Source organism: Xyrauchen texanus, chromosome 18 (genome assembly GCF_025860055.1).
Source record: "Xyrauchen texanus isolate HMW12.3.18 chromosome 18, RBS_HiC_50CHRs, whole genome shotgun sequence".
NCBI lineage: Eukaryota > Metazoa > Chordata > Actinopteri > Cypriniformes > Catostomidae > Xyrauchen > Xyrauchen texanus.
In genome coordinates this window covers 29588881-29611543 of record NC_068293.1, presented here as the reverse complement: position 1 = coordinate 29611543, position 22663 = coordinate 29588881, and the positions used below count along the sequence as shown (strand labels likewise).

Genomic DNA, 22663 nt, shown 5'->3' with positions numbered 1-22663 from the left:
GTATAAACTGAATGTAACAACACCAAAGAAACATGTACCACCAAATAATACCAAAAACTCTTCTTTCTTGATGTCATTTTCAGTCATTCCACAAAATTTACTCAAATTCTAAAAATTACTCTATAAATAATTCACTCTTACTCACAAACTTGCATGTTGATTCAGTCTGATAAATCTTTCAACTGAATTGAGGGCTGTGTTAACCAAAAGCATTGTTAGCCCAAGTTGCTCGTAAACAACATGTGCCTATTGTGCCTACGATCAACTTCCACTAACAATGCTTTTGGGAAACACAGCCCAGAACAGTTAATAAATGAGTATCTGAGCGGCTGCACTGCATTTCTTTACTCTCAGTCATCTCTGACTTAAAAATAACAAATGTTCGGTATGCTATCCCCTTATCTGGCATTCCCCTTTTTTAGCATTTACCAGAAAATAATATATTCAACTTTAAATGGTTGTTATTTTTGAATGCTAATTTTGGTACCTTTTTAAAGTAGACACTTGGAAGATTATTGTGGAAGTGAAATCAGTTACTTTAACAAGTAGCAAGTTAATTTAAAGTTTATTGAAATTAATTTGCAATGCAATAAATTTGTATTAAATTTAAAAATAAAATATTTAAAAAAATATATGTGGAACCCAAATAAATTGTGGAAAATTATAGCCATACATCAAACCAAGTTGTGTCCCAAATTTCAAGTAAATAAATGATAAAATACCCTCTATATCAGACATTTCCTAGGCGCAGTACCAAAAGTGGCCACAAGAAGAAATCAGAACTCCATTGTTGCAAAAGTGAACAAAAATAATTTCAGAAAATGTTTTTCAGAAACACCACTCAAACCACATATGAGGACACTATTTTATTGCAAAACATTATACAAAAATCATTACAGATTCAGTTTATTACAATTACATTTATCATGCATGGTCTCAGTGTAAGTATTGTTAGTAGTGAATGCCAGTAATTATTCACATGTCCATTCATCTTTAGCCCTATGGCTGATATGAGTCCAAACCACTGATCTATATATATAACTGGATTGCTCATAGAATTCTAAACTGCCAGCAGTAGGTGAAGCTACCGGAAGTGCTCTGGCGGCCATCTTACTATTCCCTACCGACAGAGGGCATCACGGCATGTGCAGCGTTTAACCGCGAAACAACACTCACTTAAGGATGCGGCTAAAGTGCCCACAGGTTGTACAGGTTACAACTGCATAATTTGCCAACATTACTAACCATTTTTGACTATATTATATAGTAAATGTGAACTAATTTGGGGGGGGGCGGGCGTGCACATCAACAAATTTTAAAGTTGTTAATAAAAACGACTAGCTTTGTGTTATATTGTAACTAGACAGTACCTCTTCAGAATAAATCCAGAAGAATCAAATATAAAAACTTAGTATACACACAAGTTCATATACAGTATGTGTGTGTATGTGTATGTATATATATATATATATATATATATATATATATATATATATATATATATATATATATATATATATATACACACACCCATATACACACACACACATAAATTAATTTACCTTTACTTAATGGAATTATCCATTTGCATTCATTTCTGGAATATTTACATACCAGCTTGTGAGAATTTAATTATTTCAACAATCCCCTGATCTTTTAAATCATAATTAGAAATAAGTTTATTGACATATGCACACAAGGAAATCATACACATTTATTTGTTCAATAACAAAAGCTTCCAAGTACACACAAAAATTGACTTAAACTGAACAATACAATAAAAATTTGCAGATATGTTGGAACAAATCTGCTAATGGATTTAACAACAATCCCACATTATTCAGCTTTCAAAAGAATGGTAGCAAGACATGCCATCAGAGCTAGTGGCAACAGTTCTCCACCGGATAGCACAGTGACATTGGAGGCAGCATCTTCTGATATGCTGGCATTTCAGGCAGTGACGTTTAGCCTGAAACAGAAGACACAGAGAAAAACATCACTGTATTTCTTCCCAGCTTGTCCATGTTACAAGAGGCTGTGGTAGGGCACATAGCAGGCTTTGCAGTTAAAACAACTATGAAGATGATTCTGTGCACTACCTGTTTATCAGCACTCAGTGTCGAGAGCTCTTCCCAAGATGAACACACTGATCGACATGAAGTCCTGAGGTGGATTTATAAGACCGTCAGACAGCGTCCTGAAAGTCTGCAAGACAGCTGAGAGATTTCTTTACACACAAGGCCCATCTCCGTCCCCACAAATGTTCTGGATCTCCATGGTGGTTCTGCATTAAAGGAACTTGAGGCAAACATGTTCAACCTAGAACCATACAACAATCACATCTTCATACTCAGTGCATTGCAGAAAGCTGCACAAACATCAGCCTCCACTTCATTGCCAAGGAAATATGTGCTGCATCACACTCCACACGGCTTAAGAAAACTCTGGGCAAGCTTGTACTGCAAAATAGAAGAAAAAAGAAAAGTTTGATATAAAGATCAGGAGCCGGTTGCACCAGCTATACAAAAGTTTAAACTTAGCCTAGTTGTGGCGTAAATGGGCACGAAGTCACAATTTACGCACTACTAAATATTTGAGCATTGGACCATTAAACTTCAGTATGACGTAACCCTAAGTGTAAACTAAATATTTACAGAAGACTCAGAGCAGGAGTAACTGATGGAATAAAAAAGCAGACTGATACTTTATGACATCAATAAGCTCATGTTTTGCATGTTTGGCATCAATCAAATAATTGTGATTATGACAATGAATTGCCTGTTTTAGGTGTTTCATAAATATGATGAATAATTACCATACAAACTAACTAATTCATTTTTACAAGCTTGAGTCATATAATAAAATAAGGGTATGATTTACTTTTCAGGCTTCAAAATCATATGAATGACAGTCAAATATAAAAGTATAAAATGTTAAATAATTAAAATAATATCTTAAATATCAAAATATGTTTCTCAAGAGAGCTGCTCTTGTGACGTCCGCAGTGACGGTTACGTGAGCAAACAAGGTTTTTACATCAACCGTAACAAAATCAAATTGAAGTTCATGGATTTTTAATACTTCTTTGTACAAATATGAACGCTGCTTAATAGATCAATGCCGGTAAACGTCATAGTATGCGACTACACATCACTTTATGGAGAGTTTACGACTTACTAGTTAAGACTTTAAGAACAGTTGGTGTAACCAAATTAATCACCGACTTAGTTGCAAACTAACTAGTAGTTACGAAGCCTTGAACTTTATACCCCAACTTAAGACCTTATGCACAGCTATTTACTCAACCTCATGTCCTTCCAAACCTGTATGACTTTTTCTGTGGAACACAAAAGATGACATTTAAAAAAATGTTTTTGTCCATATAATGAATGCCATTGGTGACCAAAACAAGCTATTTTGCTCACCATTTACTTTCCTTATATGGAATACAAAATACATTTTTGGGGGTTCTGCAAAAGAAAGTCACATGGATTTGGAAGGACATGAGGTTGAGTATATGATGACAGAATTTACATATTTGGGTCAACTTTTGTATTAATATTAAATGTTATATATGTTATACTATCTGAAACACAGTAATTTTATGAGACTTATACTGCATGTTGCAAAAGTATCTTCATTGCAAATAAACACAGACAGTATAATATTTTTTACTCTGTTAAAACAGCTCTTCTGTGAAGCCAGGCTGACAACTGTCTCCTCATACAGCTTTTCCTCCTGTTGCAAACCAATTCCAGTTTTATCTAACATTCAGTGGGATGTTTATTGAAATCCAAACGGCAAACTTACCTTGTTTAACTTCAACAATATCCATGTGCTCCTTGTCAGGGCTGGACTGGGAAGAGAAATCGGCCCGGGATTTGACATAACTGGCCCAAAAGTTGTTGGGGGGGAAGAGTGTTCGCTAACGCGGCGGCTCATTTTAGCTTATCGCGGCCGACACAGCAGCCCGCTCGGTTCTCCCGATGGCCAGTCCCCCCTGATCGGCCCCAAAGTTCGTTGGTCCACCGGAAAAATGTCCGGTAGGCCAGATTACCAGTCCAGCCCTGCTCCTCGTCTATTCCAATTGATCACTTTATAAACGATGCCCGTGAGCTGGACCGTATTCAGGCCTGCACAGCAAAAAGTACAAATCACACACAGAGAATTAATGAAAGCCCACATTATATTTATCATATGTAACCGGTGTTGATCTGCAATTAGATATTCAACTTGACCAAAAAAGCTAACTTGGTGAGTTATACTGTTATTCATTGTGGTTATTTTCCTAAGTTAACGTTAGCTGCATAGCTAATATTCATTTATCCTAAGAAAATAACCACATTGCACATTCAACGTAAACAAAAGCTACAAAACATAATTATGTATTCAGAATAAAAACTTTAAAGCTTGCTAAAAATATGTTTGAAAATGTCTACTGATATCTTACCTCAGTTTCTTAAACTTGTTTCTATTGAGGTAACACGTGCGCCGCTGAACGTAATGCTGCTGCAATAAAGAGTAACATAACACGCTCACATTTAGAATAAGCAGGGGGAAAAAATGAAAGTCAAAATAAATAATGAATTACATATTTAGGAAGATTGCATTGTGATGCAGTGTATGCAGACATAATTTTTTTTTTTTTATGTGACTGGATAGGTAAAAATTACTCACCAAAACAGACATTTTCCCATTGAGACCCATAGGAATACAGAACGTTAGGGAATACCAAGATGGCGGCGCAGTAGCTTCACTGTTGTGACGTCATGAGCTATCCAGTTATATATATATATAGATCAGTGGTCCAAACACAGAATATGCGCTCTTGCCAGTTTAGCGTTTATTCCTCCTCAAAAATACGAGGAACTTTTTCCAAAATACTCAAATCTAGCTAGATTGTAGTGATTTTGCATAGATCCATTGAAAGAAGCAGTGAAAAGATTTCATCTCATTAGAAATGGCAGAAACTGGTGTTGATAGCAGTGGAAGACAGTTATTATTCATATTTATAACAAACATATAATGTTTTTGGCAGAAATTATATAATAGTTTGTGTACATCACTAAATAAAATAATGAATGATCCAAAGAGCCCATTCTTTCACATGGATCAGCACATATGCATGTAGCTTTAGCCCTATAGCTGCTATGAGTCTAATTATAGATCAACTCTAGCTAGATTGTAGTGTTTTTGAATAGATCCATTGAAAGAAGCAGCAAAAATTTTAGATTTGGATCTGATCGGTCATCAGAAACAGAAGAAATCTCAGAGCATAATGGTGGCCTTAGGTTCTCTATCCAAACAAACACTAGGATGACATCACTGTTCTGGAATGAGCAAGGCCAACCCCTGTACCCATAGAAATGTCATACCAATGGCTAGATGACCTGTCAATCAAATATTGCCTACGATCCATTGACTGGATCTATTGACTGAAACAGCCAATGCACATTTTGGAGAGGCCATGGAGCCTTTGATCTGGTCTGATTGACAGCTCCAACTGTGAATCACAGAAAGACATTTGGGTTTGTAACAAGTGTATTAATTACATATGACTGGTACATACATATAAGAAAACAATTATGAAAAATAACAAACTAAAATAATAAAGTGCGCACATAAATAAATCCCTTGTCTTTAAATTTCTTTGAGCTCAGTTCCACTTGCCTTCGTTGACAAGAGTTCAGTAATCAACGTTGGGGCCCTTTTGAGTTTATGTCAGTGTTTGTCCTACCACCATAAGGATGAAGAAGGAGATCCTGACAATCCGTCAAAAGTCAGAATCAAACACAGTTGGCTCGCCACCCAGCCACCTGGACTGGGAATCTAGGAATCTCTGGGAGATCGTCTGGATCTGTATCACTCCGTGGAAAGGATCTCAGATACAGGATGTTTACAACTCTTTACCAAAACCTGACCTAAAAATAAGGCCAGATCATATCTCTCAATTACCATTCAGTGTTTAAATGGACTACTACAGGCTACTATAAAATGAAATGAAATCATATTTCAGTACACCTATAATGCAATATCAAAATATCTCCCTCCTTGTACAACAGCTCTTTTGTTTCTTCTCAGGTATCAAAGTATATACATTTCTCTCAAATATCAAAAGTACATTTACATCAAAAATGACATCCTTCCTAAAAACACACATTTCTAATAAAAGTTTTATGGAACCTTAGTAACTTTAGCAGTATAAGGAATAAAACTTCAATTGCATGTAAACATTCATCAACTGGTATTAATACCCTTACACTTAAACTAAAATATTAAAAATTAGAGGCATTAAGACATTAGCGTGCTTATTTATCCCCCTCTGCACCGGTAACAGTGGAAAGAATGCACTAAAAATTTACCTCTGTAACTCCAGTAACCACAATTAAGTTTTTAACGTTATTATTTAACACTAAGCACAGTATGGAAAGGTACCATTTATTTTTATAACACACAACCAAAAACATTAGTCCCTTTCACGGGTAGTAACTAGTATTCCGCTAGCCTATTGTGCCTAATTACCCTATTAGCATATGACTACAGTAGGCTCACATTAGCTTTACACAGTTAGCACCTTTGCATTGTTTTACCCATTAGCGCCGATTAGCATAAATGCTAGCGAACTCACAGTTGGGTAACCAGGTAACCAACTCACCATTTTAGTGGAATTCACTGCTTTTAACTCCTTGACAACTGTGGATTCAGGCACAGCTCTCTTTTAATCTCTACTGTACAACAAGGTATAGTCAGTATATGTAATACTAATTTTTAGAATATATTTAATTCACTCTGTCGTTTTTTTTCTATCTTACCAAATAAATAACGCAGCCTCCTATGCTCAGATGCAGCGCCAAAAAGAACGTGCAGAGACGCAAACCTAGAGGCGTAACTGTAACGGAGCTTAGCTGACAGCTGATTGGTCAGCTCACAGCCTCATAGAGTTCACCCATTTGCTCACTAACAAATCCATCAAAGATGAGAAAAATGTAATTAACCCTTAGTGACTTTGTCAGACAGCTAAATAGTTTTTTCCATTATTAAGCCTGGGCTACAAGAACATAAACAAAAAAAGTAATACCGCGCATGTTACATCTTTTAAAATCCACTCTTTCATTATTTTAACCCTCTGGGGTCTGAGGGTGTTTTTTGGCCCTGGAGAAGTTTTGACATGCCTTGACATTTGTGCTTTTTTCAGTTGCTTAAAAACATATTAATGGCTAAAGTCTGATAACACTGTATTCAGCACAAACTGGGCTACAATAATGAGAGCAACATGTATGTACAGGTTTGTATTTCTGAGAAAATAACGTTTATGCATGGTTTTTGAAGACTTTAAAATGATAAAAAATAGTTTTATAATTATAAAAAATGAAACTAAAAAAATTGTTTAATTTTTGAGATTTTAAAATAAGTCTATTCTGCTCACCAAGACTGCATTTGGGGGGGCAGTGGTGGCTCAGTGGTTGAGGCTCAGGGTTACTGACCAGAAGGTCAGGGGTTCAAGCCCCAGCACCACCAAGATGCCACTGTTGGGCCCTTGAGCAAGGCCCTTAACTCCAGGTTGCTCCGGGGGGATTGTCCCTGTAATAAGTGCACTGTAAGTCGCTTTGGATAAAAGCGTCTGCCAAATGCATAAATGTAAATGTAATAAATGCATTTATTTGATCCAAAATACAGTAAAAACATTGTGTGAACTCATTTTACAATTTAAAAGAACAGTTTTCTATTTGAATATATTGTAAAATGCAATTTGTGATCAAAGCAAAATTTTCAGCATCATTACTGCATTCTTCAGTGTCACATGATCATTCAGAAATCATTATAAGATTGTGATTTTCTAATATGGGTATATTTAAAGTGCATTTTACTAATTTACACATTAACCCATATTTGCAAGCACAAGCGTTTTAAATTTGAATTGTTTTATTTAAAAGTAGTAATCTTAAGCTTTCTTTAGGCATATGTTTCATGTTTGTGTGATAAGTATTCGTGGAGTTTCAGTTTTTTTTTACGTGTTTCAGAAATATGCTCGCGAACACGGAGACTGCTGAATGCTCACCCTTTTTATTTTCTTTATTTTACAAAAGCACAAGGTTTTGTTGTTATTGTGAGTGTACACAAATAAAAGTAGACCCTTTAAAGTCTCTAATGATGTCTTACACTTATCTGTATGCCACAAAATGACGGAGTATTTTAAGTTGTTTCCGCTGTAATGACGAAAATATCCAGCAGGACGGCCGGCACGTCCGTTGACCCCAGAGGGTTAATGCATTACTGTAATGACGTCATTCAGATCGCAAAATAGTTGGCATATGTAGAAGCTAGAGACTTGTAGCTTTCAAACAAGATAAGGTATGTCAAGATTGAAGTCAGATATGAAGGTAATATAGTCCAATAAACATAGAAATATGCTTTAAAAGCAGAAAAACTTCCAATATATGGGACGGTGCCAGTTAATGGGTTAAACTTGCTCTTCAGTACACTTACTGTCTGATTGTTTATATGACAACTAAAGAAGAAAACATTTGCAACACTTTAAGGAATTTATTTTAAATGTAGTTTATTGTATTTAAATGTTTTATACATTTTATTATGAAATAAAAGTATTTCAGATCTATCTGAGTGTGTTTATTTTGATAAAGTAATTGAAATATGATAAGAGGTGCATTACAACTTATTTTTATGTAATCAAATCAAAATGACGTTTCTAAAAATGCTAATAACTTTTGATAATTTTAGTCTATTGTCATACATAGACTCCTTGGCTGATGCCAAGAACAATGTATATTACATTACTAGTGATTCTATTCATTACTTTTTGAGCAGTTTGCCTAAAATCTTCACATAAATGCTATTTTCACACATTTGTGCCATTCCTACGCATGCCCTCGATAATTGCTGCTTGCAGCTATATTTATTATTATTATTATTATTGGGGTGTGCTGTGAAGCAATTATCTGTATTTGTATCTGTATCTGTTCATATGACAAAATTATCTGTATCTGGTGCTTAAACCTGAAGTGCGTCAAAACTAAATGAAATGCTATATTTCGGTATATTTTATCACCTATATGCCGATGATATTCAGATTTATTTACCGATTGGAGCTGGAGGATCAAGCCCTAATTTATCCTTGGTTGCTTGTTTACAGGAGGTGACTAATTGGTTACAGCAAAACTGCTTACAGTTAAATGCTAGCAAGTCTGAAGTCATGGTGTTTGGGACGAAGAAGGCTGACAGCGGTTTAACTGATTTTCTAGGTATATGGGAAACATATGTGCAGCCTAAAATAAGAAATCTAGGTGTAATTTTTGACTCTGCTCTTATGTTTGACTATCATTTTAAAAATGTGATAAAAAATTGTTTTTATCAGTTAAGGACTATTGCTAAAATGAAATCTTTTTTGTCTGTTCCTGATTTGGAGACAGTAATTCACGCATTTATCTCCACACGTTTGGACTACTGCAATGCTTTATATGTAGGAATTAGTCAATCTCTTATCTCAAGATTGCAGTTGGTTCAAAACGCTGCAGCGAGGCTGATTGCTGGTATTAAGAAGAGGGAGCATATTACTCCTGTTTTGAAAAGGCTTCATTGGCTCCTTGTGAAATATCGGATACAGTATAAGATTTTGTTATATGTTTATAAAGCTGTTCACGAATTGGCCCCGGAATATATCAAGGATTTGGTGCTAATGAACTCCAGTAGATCTCAAAGGTTTTTTAATTGTCTACTGCTCTTTGTTCCAAGAACTCGACTTAAAACTAAAGGAGATCGAGCTTTTTCAGTCGCTGGCCCTAGACTGTGGAATGCTCTTCCCCCTGATATTAGAACTGCACCGTCAGTTGACGTTTTTAAAATTCGTGTGAAAACGTATTTGTATTCTGTTTGTTTTAATTCTTGACTTTGTCATTGCATATTGTATGTATGTTTTTTCTTGTTTTTGGATGTACAGCCCTTTGGTCTACGTTGTAGTTGAAGGGGCTATATAAATAAATGAGACTTGAGACTTGAAATGCATATTTTTAAATGTTACTCCTACATTTATAGTTTCTGTTAATAAAATATACCTTGAATATGCCTTTTCATAATAATATCCTAATATTAATTGTTATTATTAATCATTTTATTATTATTATTATTACACAACTATTATTTAAATAATATTATTTTATTATTTCTTTCTTGCCAGATGAAGCTGAATTTGTAGGATACATTAACTGTGGAATATGTTGTTAACCATTATTCAGTTAAATAATAATAATAATAATAATAATAATAATAAGAATAAGAATGTTAAATTGATATAGTTTTAAGAATAAGAAAAAAAAAAGATTAGTTTCAGTTTCTTTTGTTTTTCATAAGGAGGAATATTCCTAATAGATGAATAATCTGTGGAGAATTAAATATCCATCTGGAGAACCGAGCAGGCCGGTTGTTCGGCCACGAAACGTGCTGAATGGGCCGCGATAAGCAACAATGAGCCGGCGAGTTATGCAGAACGGACCACAAAACGGCGCCTCGATATGTAGAAAAGGACAGCAAACCCACCCGCTGTTCGCTGTTCTTTTCTGCATAACGCGACGGCTCATTTTTGATTATCGCAGCCCATTCAGCACGTTTCGCAGCTGATCCACAGGCCCACTCGGTTTTCCCACTGGCCAGTCCGCCCCTGATCAGCCCCAAAGTGCGTCGGCTCACTGGGAAAATGCCCCGTGTGCCAGAATGCAAATTTTAGCTACTTAAAGTTATGAGTAGCTTGTAGCTTGGGAAGCTACAGTTGGGGGCACTTTCTGTAAACTGTAACTGTAAAGCAAACATGATGGAGACACCCATCATGAAATGGTGAAAGCCATCATCTATTTAAAATGACAAACTTCAGTGGTGGGTACAGCTGGCCTGGTATTTATTGACTTGAAGGTGATCTAAGTTTGTTGGCTCACTGGTAAGTTATCCATAAAGCTTTGGAACCGTCTGCTCAAAACAAGAGCAGGATGATTGATTTCCCAGATTTCCTCTGTAGAGAGGGCTGTACAGCCATGATGGAGAGCGGTAACACTACACTGATCCTCAAATGAAAGGGAGGGGTGGTGTTGTGTCAGGTCACTTTGTAAAATCTGCCTATGTCTTCATAAAAAGAATGTTGAGAGCAATAGATGGCCTAGTTTTGGAGCCATGCTTATGTGTATCTGACAGATAGATCTGAATGCAACAGAGTGGAAAGAACACAGTATCGATTAGAGAACAGAAGACAGTCTAAGAGGTAGAGAATCTTTTTGATGGTACAGGAGGGAAAGCTTTGGGTTTGTTGGTGGGCTTTGTCATCTTATTGTGAGCAGTCAGGCTTCACTTTAGGCATTGTCAACATTTTCATTCTGACTGAGGTCGTTTGGGTGGATATGGATAATTCAGATTTAATCATGTTATAAAATAAATTATAAAACTGCTCTAGTTAGTTATTTGGAATATGTTATGCTTATTTTTTTTAAGTAATTGTTAATAAGAGTTAATTAGAATGTTAACAGACAGTGAATAATATTTCTAAATAATACCATGTGTTGATAAGATTTCTTAACATTATGTTGAAAGACATGAGTCAATTACCTTAGATGGTAAGGATACTTTGATTGCCCAGTTAAAATTTATATTGAAAATAATTAAACTAGATAAAGAAACAGTACAGATTGCATTAAATTTGCTGAGGACAATACTTGGTTGGTGGTGTATTTCGCATCTTTAAAAGGACACTCCTCAGGTCTCTTTGGATGAATTGGAAAATTGGCTGATTTTCAAATGGGAATTCAAATAGGAACATTTCATAATATGCATATCAATGATATAACTGCATTTCAAGTATTCTCATTTATTTTCTCCTCAAAATCTGAAGAGCTCTGAACTTGCTTTCCATCAGGAGCCTGCAGTTTGTATTGGACTCATGAGCTGACAACTGCGGATGATAAATATATGCATTGATTTTAAACTGATTGGCATTGACCTCAATATAGTATCAATACCATTATCCCTTGCGATTACAGTTTAAAGAGTCATTGATTAATTTTCACAAGGTGTTTTCTTTTGATTCCAACAAATTTCACTTTGCCAAGTGCCCCTTTGACTTACCATCAATATGCAAACACTAGAGGCCTAATTATTTGGTGTAATTACATGGTTCTCTGGAATTCTCAATTCTGATTTCTCAGTAACAACCACACCTCCACGTATCAGACGACTCATCCCGGTTTTTGCGAGCCATTGTAAGCTAATAAAATTATTTAAACTCAAATCAATGTTCATGTTCATTTATTTGGCAAGTAGTGCTGTAATACACAAAAAATACACAATGAGCAGCCAGACGTTTAATAATAACCAACAGAACTCTGATGTGTTCCGGAGATGAATTTCAGCTGTTCAGCTATTTATTTCTTCTCACATAATAACATAATTTTGACACAAATGAATGTTACATGTCCATTTTTATTGTTTATTTGGCAAGTAGTCTTGTAATATACTGGATAATGGGCAGACAGAAGGTGTTCCTCAAAATAAACAAAAACAGATCTCCGATGCAAACCGGAGGTTGATTTCAGCTGTTCAGCGATTTCTTTCTAAATTTCTAAATTAACTGTTAATCGCAAAATAAATCCCTTCTGGCTGATACAAGACCTCTCAGCTTTGTGTCGGGGTCCTGATTAACCTGTCAGAATTTATTTTGCAATAACAACTGGCTGGCTGTGCATTATCCTTTACATACGCTTTAGAATTTACTCCAGGTGCTTCTTGTTTGTGACCTGTGAGATTACATGGTGAACAGAAACTATTTCTTACTTTTGTTTCCTGATTCACTTGTATTTTATGAGATAGACAATGGCACACCAAAGGGATTTAGACAATAGGTTTCCATGGTTTCCATTCATAATGAAATAAGCATAACACAGAAAGAGCAAGGAAGGAGTGCTTAACATGCGTGGTGTGCATTTGTATTGGTAATGCAAAATACGACATAAAGCAATATTAAAGTCATGCCTGCAGCTTCACGTTGAATCATATTTTTCCTCACTGTCCCTCAACATTGATTAGGTTTTAGTATTGAAAGAATCCTGATGTCACCAAGTCCATTGTTTCCACTAACACACTCCATATATATTACTCAATAATGCAGTCCAAAGCCATAAAACATTGTCACATGATCTGAAAAGAACTGTGTAAATTGTAGAATTGTTTTATGTCTTTCTTATGATGAAAAATGTCTGTGGCTGCATTTTGCTGTCTTTACATGATATGTGCAAATGACTTACAACACAGCCAATGGAAGGGTAAAATAGGCACTACAAGGGCAGCACTGACCAGGACATTGTGTGAAAAGATGTAATTAGTTGTGTCTTACCAGAACAGTGTGATAACACAGATATATGTATAGTCTTTGATGAGACTTTGATAGAGCAGTTTTGATGGTGATCGTGGGTGGTGTGTGCTGTGGATTGAATCCCAGCCTGGTCCACTCTCAGTTTTACAGGAATGCTTTGGATGAATGTTTCATAAAGCATCACAAACTCTTGCTTTTGCTTTATGCCACGGTAGATTGTAGTGTGAGAGCTGTCAGCTGGCAACACTTCAAATGCATTTAATAAATGAGTTTTAAACTGTGGCTTATGGGAAGTGGCAAGATAATCATTGTTTTAAACAGAATTTGCCTCAATCTACACTTTTAAGAAAACAAGAAGTAGCTAACTCAAAAAAAATCAAAGCAGTATTTCTGTGTCACAATTATGATCTTAATTAGCATGATCAGTTACACTTATATTTACTCTAAACAAAACAAACAAAAAACTATAAAAACATTTTAAATAGTAGTACTTAAAACATCAGTATTTAATTAGATAAAAAATTATTTGTAAGAAAGTGTCAGAGGTGCTTGCGAGTGCAAAACATAATTATAATTATCTTACCTTGAATATCCAATTGATTTCCCACTCAGTATTTCCTACATCCCTTTCTCTCACTGTTCCCTTTTTTCTTTGTTCACACTCACTAGAGCAAAGTATATCATATTTTATATTGCACAGTGTTTTGGGCTGCATGTGAAAGTGTAATGAGCACCTCTGCCAGCTTGATAGCTGTTTCAATACCAGCCCCTCAGGCCAAAAGAGTACAGACAGCTTCCCACAGATCTGTTCTATAAGCCTGTCGTTGCATTCCGCCATCACAGAGAAGAAGCTGTGCTCAAAAAATTTAAAGAATGCAGCTCTCCCTCAACCCTTGCAGCAAACACTAGGCTCATAAACACCCTAGAGCTCTTTCTTTGCTTCTTTTATTTGCTCTCAAAATGAAAGCAACATTTTATAAAGTGTTATATGGGAATCAATAATGAAAGCTTGTACCGAAAGTTTTTGAATAGTTTGAATTGATTCACTGGACACAACTTGGCCACCACCGTCTTTCACCTTACAAATCACACCAGATTGCTTTATATTATTACTAGGGCTGTAAATCGATAAAATGTTTTAATCAAATTAATTACATGGTGTCCCGATTAATTAATCGCATATACAAATATTTGCTGAGAAAGCCCTCATATAAATATAATTCAATATATAATGATGAAATAATGATACATAGTTATCTTTAAATATTTAAAAATTATATATATATATATATATATATATATATATATATATATATATATATATATATATAAAAATAAAAAATATTCTGAAAATTAAAATGTATTACATTCTTGTGGCAGAAGAGTTAATCATTAAGACAATACAAAATCGACTTTAGAATACAATGTATTGTTTACTACCATATTATTGAACATAAACCAATCATTGGCATACAGTTCACAGCAATCCATTTCACAAGTTAATTTGACAATCAGTTGGAGATTTATTATGAGGGCTTGTTTAAGGACCCGTCAATGAACATCTGCGTCAGACATGCTTGTGTAGTGTCTTGGATGCTTTGTGTCATAAACATACATTTTTAGGTCACCGTGTCAAGTTAAATATAGTTTAATACTTAGAACACATATTGAGATCCCTTAGTTTGGATTTGCGATCCATCAAGTGTTTTGAACGCAAGAACATAACACGTGTCTGTGTTGTTTTGCTGCTCAAGGGTGCTTTTCTTCACTGTATAAACTGCGCATTGCCACGCAGCTGGAGATTCACTTACTGTCCTCTGGAGTAAACAGGTGGTACTACAAGCTTGCATTTCTCAGGAATCTTCCATATTATGGTCCGAGGGCATTGCGATAAATGGCGTTCATTTTTTTACGCGTTATTTTTAGTCAAATTAATCGCACTGAATTAACGTGTTAAATCGACAGCCCGAATTATTACTACATCGTGCCATTATTTGTTCATGTCGTCAATTTGTGTTGGAAATGTCATTAAGTTTGGTTATCGGAAATTAAACTGGGAAAAATTCCACTTTTTTCTGGTCTCTTCCAATAGTTTAAAGATATGTTTCAGTTTCAGTAGATGTTATTGACACCATCTGTGGCAAATAGAAAAACCTTGTCTACAGTAATTCTATTTCTGGGGCAAGGCATTCCAGAGGGTTTAACAGTAGACATGTGCAGCTCATTTATTTTGCTATGCAAAAATGTGTTATGTAAGCTGTAAAATCCTCTAAATTGTGTTTTAGATTATTGACTATAGCTTTAATTGAAATATTGGCTATGCACAGACAAGATTATTAGTGATTTTTAAACATTAGTCTCATATTAACACATATTAAACAGCCTCGCGCATCTCTGAACTTGAGAAAAGGCCTGCGAGAAATAGGCAGATAGAATTTGCTTGTCCCTCCCCCTGAAATACGGGTATAAAGGGAGGGAATCATGCATCTGTCTATTCAGGTTTTGCACTGAGGAACCAAGAATGAGGTTCGGCCATAACAGTGGGAGACGGGGGGCGTGCCCTTCCTGCGGGGCACTCGATGCTGGGGCTGGGAGCTGGGCCCAGGTTGGGGCGGAGCTGCCTGTTGTCTGGAAGCCGCAGGAGGACGCCCTCGGCGAGCAAATGGAGCACGGCCCACGCTGATGCAGCAGCGGGGCATGATGTGGGAAATGGCCTCCGTCTGTTTCTTCACCGCTGAGAACTACTGGGTGAAGTTCTCCACGGTGTTGCCGAATAGACTGAACTTGGATACATTGAGGAAGCGTGCTTGGTCGCTGAGCGCAGTTCCTGCAACATATCGGGGACAGGACTACCCAAGTGCAGATCTTTGAGTGCCTTGGCCTGGTGAACTTGCTGGAGGGTCATGGCATGCAGGGCAGAGGCGGCCTGTCCAGCGGCACTGTAGGCTTTGGAGGTCAGTGATGATGACATCCTACAGGCCTTGGATGGGAGCACCAGGCGATCCCACCAGGTGGCGGCGTTCTCGGGACACAGGTGGATTGCAACCGCTCTGTCCACCTGGGAGACCACGGAGTACACGTGGGTCGCCCCGCCGAGAGTAGTGAGAGCGGATGAGCGAGGGGGTCATTTGCGGGCAGTGAAAGCTGCTTTCACCTTGAGCCTGGACGGAAGTCAACAAGCGTTCCGGAGGTAGAGTAGTTTGTGGGGATCTACCTGGCGAAACTGAGCCCACTGCCATCCCCAAATCGCCTCCATCGCCAGCCGGGTCGTCCTCAATCCCGCGGGAAGAAGGAGCGACGATTTTGATAATTGATTAATCTAACGATTATTAGAACGATTATTCAACTATTTGGCATTTATTGCAACAATTAATGTTTAGCTCTTAACCATTTATTCAGCTTGACTTAAAAGGTTGTATTAAATGTGCTTACTAACAATAAAGAGGACAAAATCATCTTTTAAAAATACCTTTAAATAACTTTCACTGAATTAAGGGGAAAAATTATTAAGTTGAATTTAATAAAGATATTCACTGCATACAATTCTATTGTTATCAAGTGTTTTTGTCTTGTTTTCAATTTAAAATAGCCTAAAAATGCATAAAACAAGATACATTTACTTGAGAAGCAACATATAAGATATTTAAGAGAATGTACCTTAAATATACACTGGCGGCCAAAAGTTTGGAATAATGTACAGATTTTGTTGTTTCGGAAGGAAATTAGTAATTTAATTCACCAAAGTGGCATTCAACTGATCACAAAGTATAGTCAGGACATTACTGATGTAAAACAGCACTATCACTATTTGAAAAAAGTCCTTTTTGATCAAATCTAGACAGGCCCCATTTCCAGCAGGCATCACTCCAAAACCTTATCCTTGAGTAATCATGCTAAATTGCTAATTTTGCTAAAAATTCACTTGTAATTATATCAAAAACAGTTGAAAGCTATTTGGTTTATTAAATGAAGCTTAACAATGTCTTTGTGTTTGCTTTTGAATTGCCACAGTATGCAATAGACTGGCATGTCTTAAGGTCAATATTAGGTAAAAAATGGCAAAAAAGAAACAGATTTCTCTAGAAACTCGTCAGTCAATAATTGTTTTGAGGACTGAAGGCTATAAAAGTCTATACAAGGAATTTGAGATATTTTAAAATATTTATATTTTTTATATTATATTCAACATTCTCAGATATAATTTTTCTTCTTCTGCAGGATAGCTGCTAAAGAATTAAAAATTCAAGAAATTTGTGATATTTATATTGGAAAACAAGCCAAAGCAATGGCAAACATGAGGGCTTAAATACATGGACATGGGGAAACATAAGCCAATGAACAAACAGAACTCTAAACAAGATAACAAGACAATAAGCATAAACCAATTACATAAAAGAACCAATAACAAGACTAAGAACCAATGAAAACAAGACACATAAACATGGAGGGAAAACAGGACATCACATGACTAGGAAACGGTCATGTGAAGACCAAGTCAAAATAAAAGACCAGAAAACAAAACATGACACATCTAGACATGAAACACATATATTATGTTTCAAAAAGTCATGAGCCATCATGTTATAATATCTGCAATAAGCATGTGTGCTCAAGGGACAAGTGTCCCCACGACAGTGTGTGCATCAGCCGGGAGCAGTTTCAATCTCTCCCCTTAGATCAGGACTTTCTGAGAAATACCAGTTTCGGAGTTTGTAGTTATTTCCATGACCTGCTTCTGTATTATTTGAACTTTAATAAAGCTATAACGCATTAAATATAACTGCATTTAAGATGTAACACTGGGGTGTTTCCTTTAAAGAGCTCCGGTTCTGCTTATTCCACAACAAGAGTGCTTCTGTATTTACTTATTAGGTATTTTTTTATAACCTGAAGCTGTTTGGAAAGTTTAGAGTGCATCTGGATTGTGAGCTGTGTAATTCTTCCTCTACATAGACAGGCACGAGCTGCAGTGCTCTCATCATTAGAGTTTAATGTGATCTCATGTTACATTAAATACAGTCAAATCACTATTCGACAAGAAAATGTTTGTCAACAATTTTTAGTTTTCGACGTAGTCTAATCGTTTCAGCCCTATTTGGTAACATTCTGCACAGCACAGAAGCTCAATCCACACACTACCATTAACAGCACACCTCATCCCCACTGCCAGATGGGGATATATTTTCAGCTGTTTGGGATCCTTCCACAGTCTTGTTTTATAAACACACAAGCATCCACTTCCCTTCCTTCATACACATCTGCACTGACAGCTCTGGCAGCTTCACTTTTGTGGGCTTTAGAGGGATTGTGTATGTACTATGGGGATGGCAGCTCTCTGAACAATATAAACTCAGATATTCCCCCTAACATAATCAGTCTTCAACATTTAGACTGCAATTCCTGGCTTATATCTTCTCAAATAGGCTTCACTGGATCTATGAGACTGTTGGACCGATAAGTGTAGAGATGAAAGATGGCTTGGTTCACAAACCATGTTTAAGGAAGCAGAGATAAGAGGGAAATAACATAGATTGGGATCCAAACTTCCTCTTGTGAAGCGTTGGATTATAGTTAAAAAGTATAGAAATATTTATCACTAAAAGTGATCGTATCGCTTTAGAAGACATTAATTTAACATCTGGTGTCGCATGAATGATGTTTAGCTGACTGTCTGTGATTTGTGGTGCTTCAAAAGTGAAATCTCCATTCACTTGCATTTTAAGGACCTACTGAGCTAAGATATTTTTCTATATTTCTTCAAATGGGTTCTGAGGAAGAAAGAAAGTCAAACACACCTGGGATATCATGAGAGTTAATAATGAGAGAATTTCTTGGTGAACTAGAAAGTTCGCAGGTATGTTTCATCAACTTTTCTCTGATATTTCTCATAAAACACCTCAGAATAAATACAAATAAATGAAAATTGAGACAAATGAAACAAAAACACAAAACAGTTTGTCTACAATTTGTCACAGTGGTTTACAGGATTAATATGATATTACTGGTATCTTCTTCTCAGATACAAATTTGAAGTAGGAGACTTAAGCAGCTTCACTTGCTTTCTATTTAATCTCATTGCAGTCTAAGACAAACAATTAAAATGTCAAAGATATCTATTTTGTGATTTTTCTATCCTGTGAGAAATCCGGTTTATTATACTGTACTTAGTTTATCACAGATTTAATGTAAAACCTCTACAGCCAAAGAACATCTGGCAAGTTTGTACTGTACTGCGGCTTCAGTGATTTACATTTTCAAGTGTTCCTCAGGGCTTCAGTGATGTCAGCCTGATGGGGGCTTCTCTAATTGCCAGAGAACGGTATTCCCATGCTTGTGGAGATGGATGGTTTAAATATCCCCCATAGTGCTGTTCATATTCCTCCTTTTAGAGGGTGTGTCACAGATTCACCGGACTCCCTCTCTCACGCCACACTCTGCTCCCTTTCCCTCACTCCACACAGCGCTCACTCTCCCCTGAGTTGATCACACGCACCTGCGCATCATCAGTGATTAATCAAGGACTGCATAAGAACACCGCTCTCACTCATAATCATTGTCTGTTCTCATTGTCAGTCAGACAGACTCCCTAGTTTGTATAGACTTACCTCTAATTATATACCTACCTGTTATTGTTCCGCTCATCAGAGTTTAGTGTTGGTTCAACCTCCATTTGATCCCCAGCGTTTGGATTCTCCTGTTTCATTTATGTTTCCTGTGAAGACCAAAATACTTTAGTGTTCCCTTCATCTGCATAATGTTATTTCCCTGTTTGGAGTTTACTCACCTGCTTTTAGTTATGCACATGTGTCTGGATTGCCTCAGCTGTTTATTACACCTCTTGTCCATTCCCTCTGTCAATAAACCCAGCGATTGAATTAATCCCTCTGCCCCCATGAGTTTCTCCATTACAGAAGAAGTATTCCACCAACATAGACGAGCACAATCACCAAGATCATGGAGCTGACTGGTGTGTTGAATGAGCTATTTAAACAAGATTTTCCTCTCCTAGAAAACACAACTAAGTTCTGTCAACTCGTCACCTCAACCACAATGTGTGGACTCCTACCTCAGATCTATTTACGAAATGGGGCTGAACTTTCATCAACACACAGCCCTTCCGGAGGTGGAGAGTCTTTACCATTACCCTAAGTCATTATCGACACGCAGGACAGATGAGGCCACTCCCATCACTGCCAAGGTAATTCCTCTCCCAGCATTCTCTCCTTACACCGTGGGTTATGGCGGGAACCCCGTGCCGCCACCACCACCTGCCCCTAAGACCACAGAGCTTACCTCGTAGTTTTCTGCACTCACTTCTAAAGTGAATGATCCCTCATCGATGTCGGTACAATTGGCCATGAAGACCCTTCTTCACGGATTATCAACGCCAGTGCCTGCCACGGTTAACGAGCCAGCGCCAGTGCCTGCCACGGTTAACGAGCCAGTGCCCATGCCTGCCACGGTTAACGAGCCAGCGCCAATGCCTTCCACAGTAAACGAGTCAGCGCCAATGCCTGTAACCTCGACCGCCCCAGAGCAAATGCCCGTTGCCTCGACCATCCCCGTAACAATGCTTCCAGCTTTCCGGAAGAAGAGGATGAGAAAAAGGGCTCCTACTCCCCAGTCGCTGCCAGTGCTCATGGCCACAATGGTTGTTCCCCAGTCGCTGCCAGTGCTCACAACCACGAAGGTCATTCCCCAATTGCTGCCTGTACTCACAAAAACGGAGGTTGTTCCCCAGTCGCTGCCTGTACTCATGACCACAGAGGTCGTTCCCCAGTCTCTGCCTGTGCTCTACCATGAAGATCAATTCCCAGTCACTAATGGCTCCTTCGTCCAAGCCTTCCATGGCTCCTTGCTCCAAGCCTCCCACGGCTATGCCGCTCGAGCCTCCCACGGCTCCGCCTTCCAGGACCTCATCTCTCGAGCCTCCCACAGCTCCGCCATCCATGACCTCGTCCCTCGAGCCTCCCATGGCTCCACCTTCCCTGGCTCCACCCCTGGAGCCTCCCACAACTCTTCCTTCCCTGGCTCTGCCCCTCGAGCCTCACATGGCTCTTCCCTTATAGCCTCCCATGGCACTGCCTTCCATAACTTCATTCCTTAAGCCTTCCATGGCTTCATCCCTCGAGCCCTCCATGGCTTCATCCTCCAAGCCTCTCATGGCTCCGCCTTCCCTGGCTCTACTCCTCGAACCTCCCGTGGCTCTGCCTTCCCTGGCACTGCCTCTCGAGCCACTTATGGCTCTGCCTTCCTTGGCTCAGCCCTTTGGGCATCTCCTGGTTCCACCTTCCTTGGCTCCTCCCATTGAGCCTCTCCTAGCTCCGTCTGCCTTCGTCGAGCCTCCCTCGGCTCCACCCTCAGAGTTTTCCACGGCTCTGCCCTCAGAATCGTCCATGGCTCTGCCCTCACCCCTGCTCCGCCACAATCTCCACCACCTGAGACCCAAATCATCCATCCTCCTGTGGTTCCTTCTCCAGTCCCTGCTCTGTGGCCACCTTCCAGGCCTCCTGACCCTGTCCCTGCTCTGTGGCCATCTCCTGAGCCTCCTGACCAGTCATTGCCCAATGGTCACCTCCCTAGCCACCAGATCGTCCGCCAATTCCTCCTGATCGTCCACCTGGATCCTCCTCTGGCATCTGTGTCCTCCTGCCCTCCTCCATCTTTGGGTGCCAGGAGTCACCTGGGGGGGGGGGGTCTGTCACAGCCTCTCTCACGCCACACTCTGCTCCCTCTCCCTCACTCCACACAGTGCTCAATCTCCCCTGAGTTGTTAACACACCTGCGCATCATCAGTGATTAATCAAGGACTGCATAAGAACCCAGCTCTTTCTCAGAATCGTTGTCTGTTCTCATTGTCAGTGTTTCCCAGGAGACTACAGACTCCCTAATATGTCTAGATTTACCTGTAATTATATACCAACCTGTTATTGTTCCCCTCGTCAGAGTTTAGTGTTGGTTCATCCTCCGTTTGTTCCCCCAGCATTTGGATTCTCCTGTTTTGTTTACATTTCCTGTAAAGACCAAAAGACTTTGTGAGGTTTCCCTTCATCTGCATATTGTTATTTCCCTGTTTGGAGTTTACTCACCTGCTGTTCGTTATTCACCTGTGTCTGGATTGTCTCACCTGTTTGTTACACCTCTTGTCCATTCCCTCTGTCAATAAACCCAGTGATTGAGTCCATCACTCTGCCTCTGTGAATTTTTCTTTGACACTCTGTGAGCAGCTCTCTGGACCAGTAAAAGGCAGACTCTGCATCCCTGGGAGTGTTTAAGAGCCCAATTTGAAACAACTAAGAT

At 38.2% G+C, this 22663-nt stretch overlaps 1 protein-coding gene and 1 long non-coding RNA gene across 6 annotated transcripts in view; one reads left to right on the top strand and one right to left on the bottom strand.

Moving 5' to 3' along the window:
- Positions 1-22663, top strand: part of LOC127658598 (fibroblast growth factor 14) — a 185674-nt gene that overhangs the window by 123481 nt on the left and 39530 nt on the right. The gene's annotated exons all lie outside the window — the stretch shown is intronic.
- On the bottom strand, positions 860-6877 carry LOC127658600 (uncharacterized). 4 transcript variants are annotated; one of them, XR_007972410.1, is made up of 7 exons: positions 6813-6868; positions 6656-6728; positions 4678-5921; positions 4451-4509; positions 3811-4133; positions 2100-2459; positions 860-1969 (listed from the first exon to the last, which is right to left on the bottom strand). It is a non-coding gene; the product is annotated as an uncharacterized LOC127658600 (long non-coding RNA). The 4 variants fall into 4 exon arrangements; XR_007972411.1 differs by having other exon boundaries at positions 4451-4506; XR_007972409.1 differs by having other exon boundaries at positions 4451-5921; positions 6656-6725; positions 6813-6877.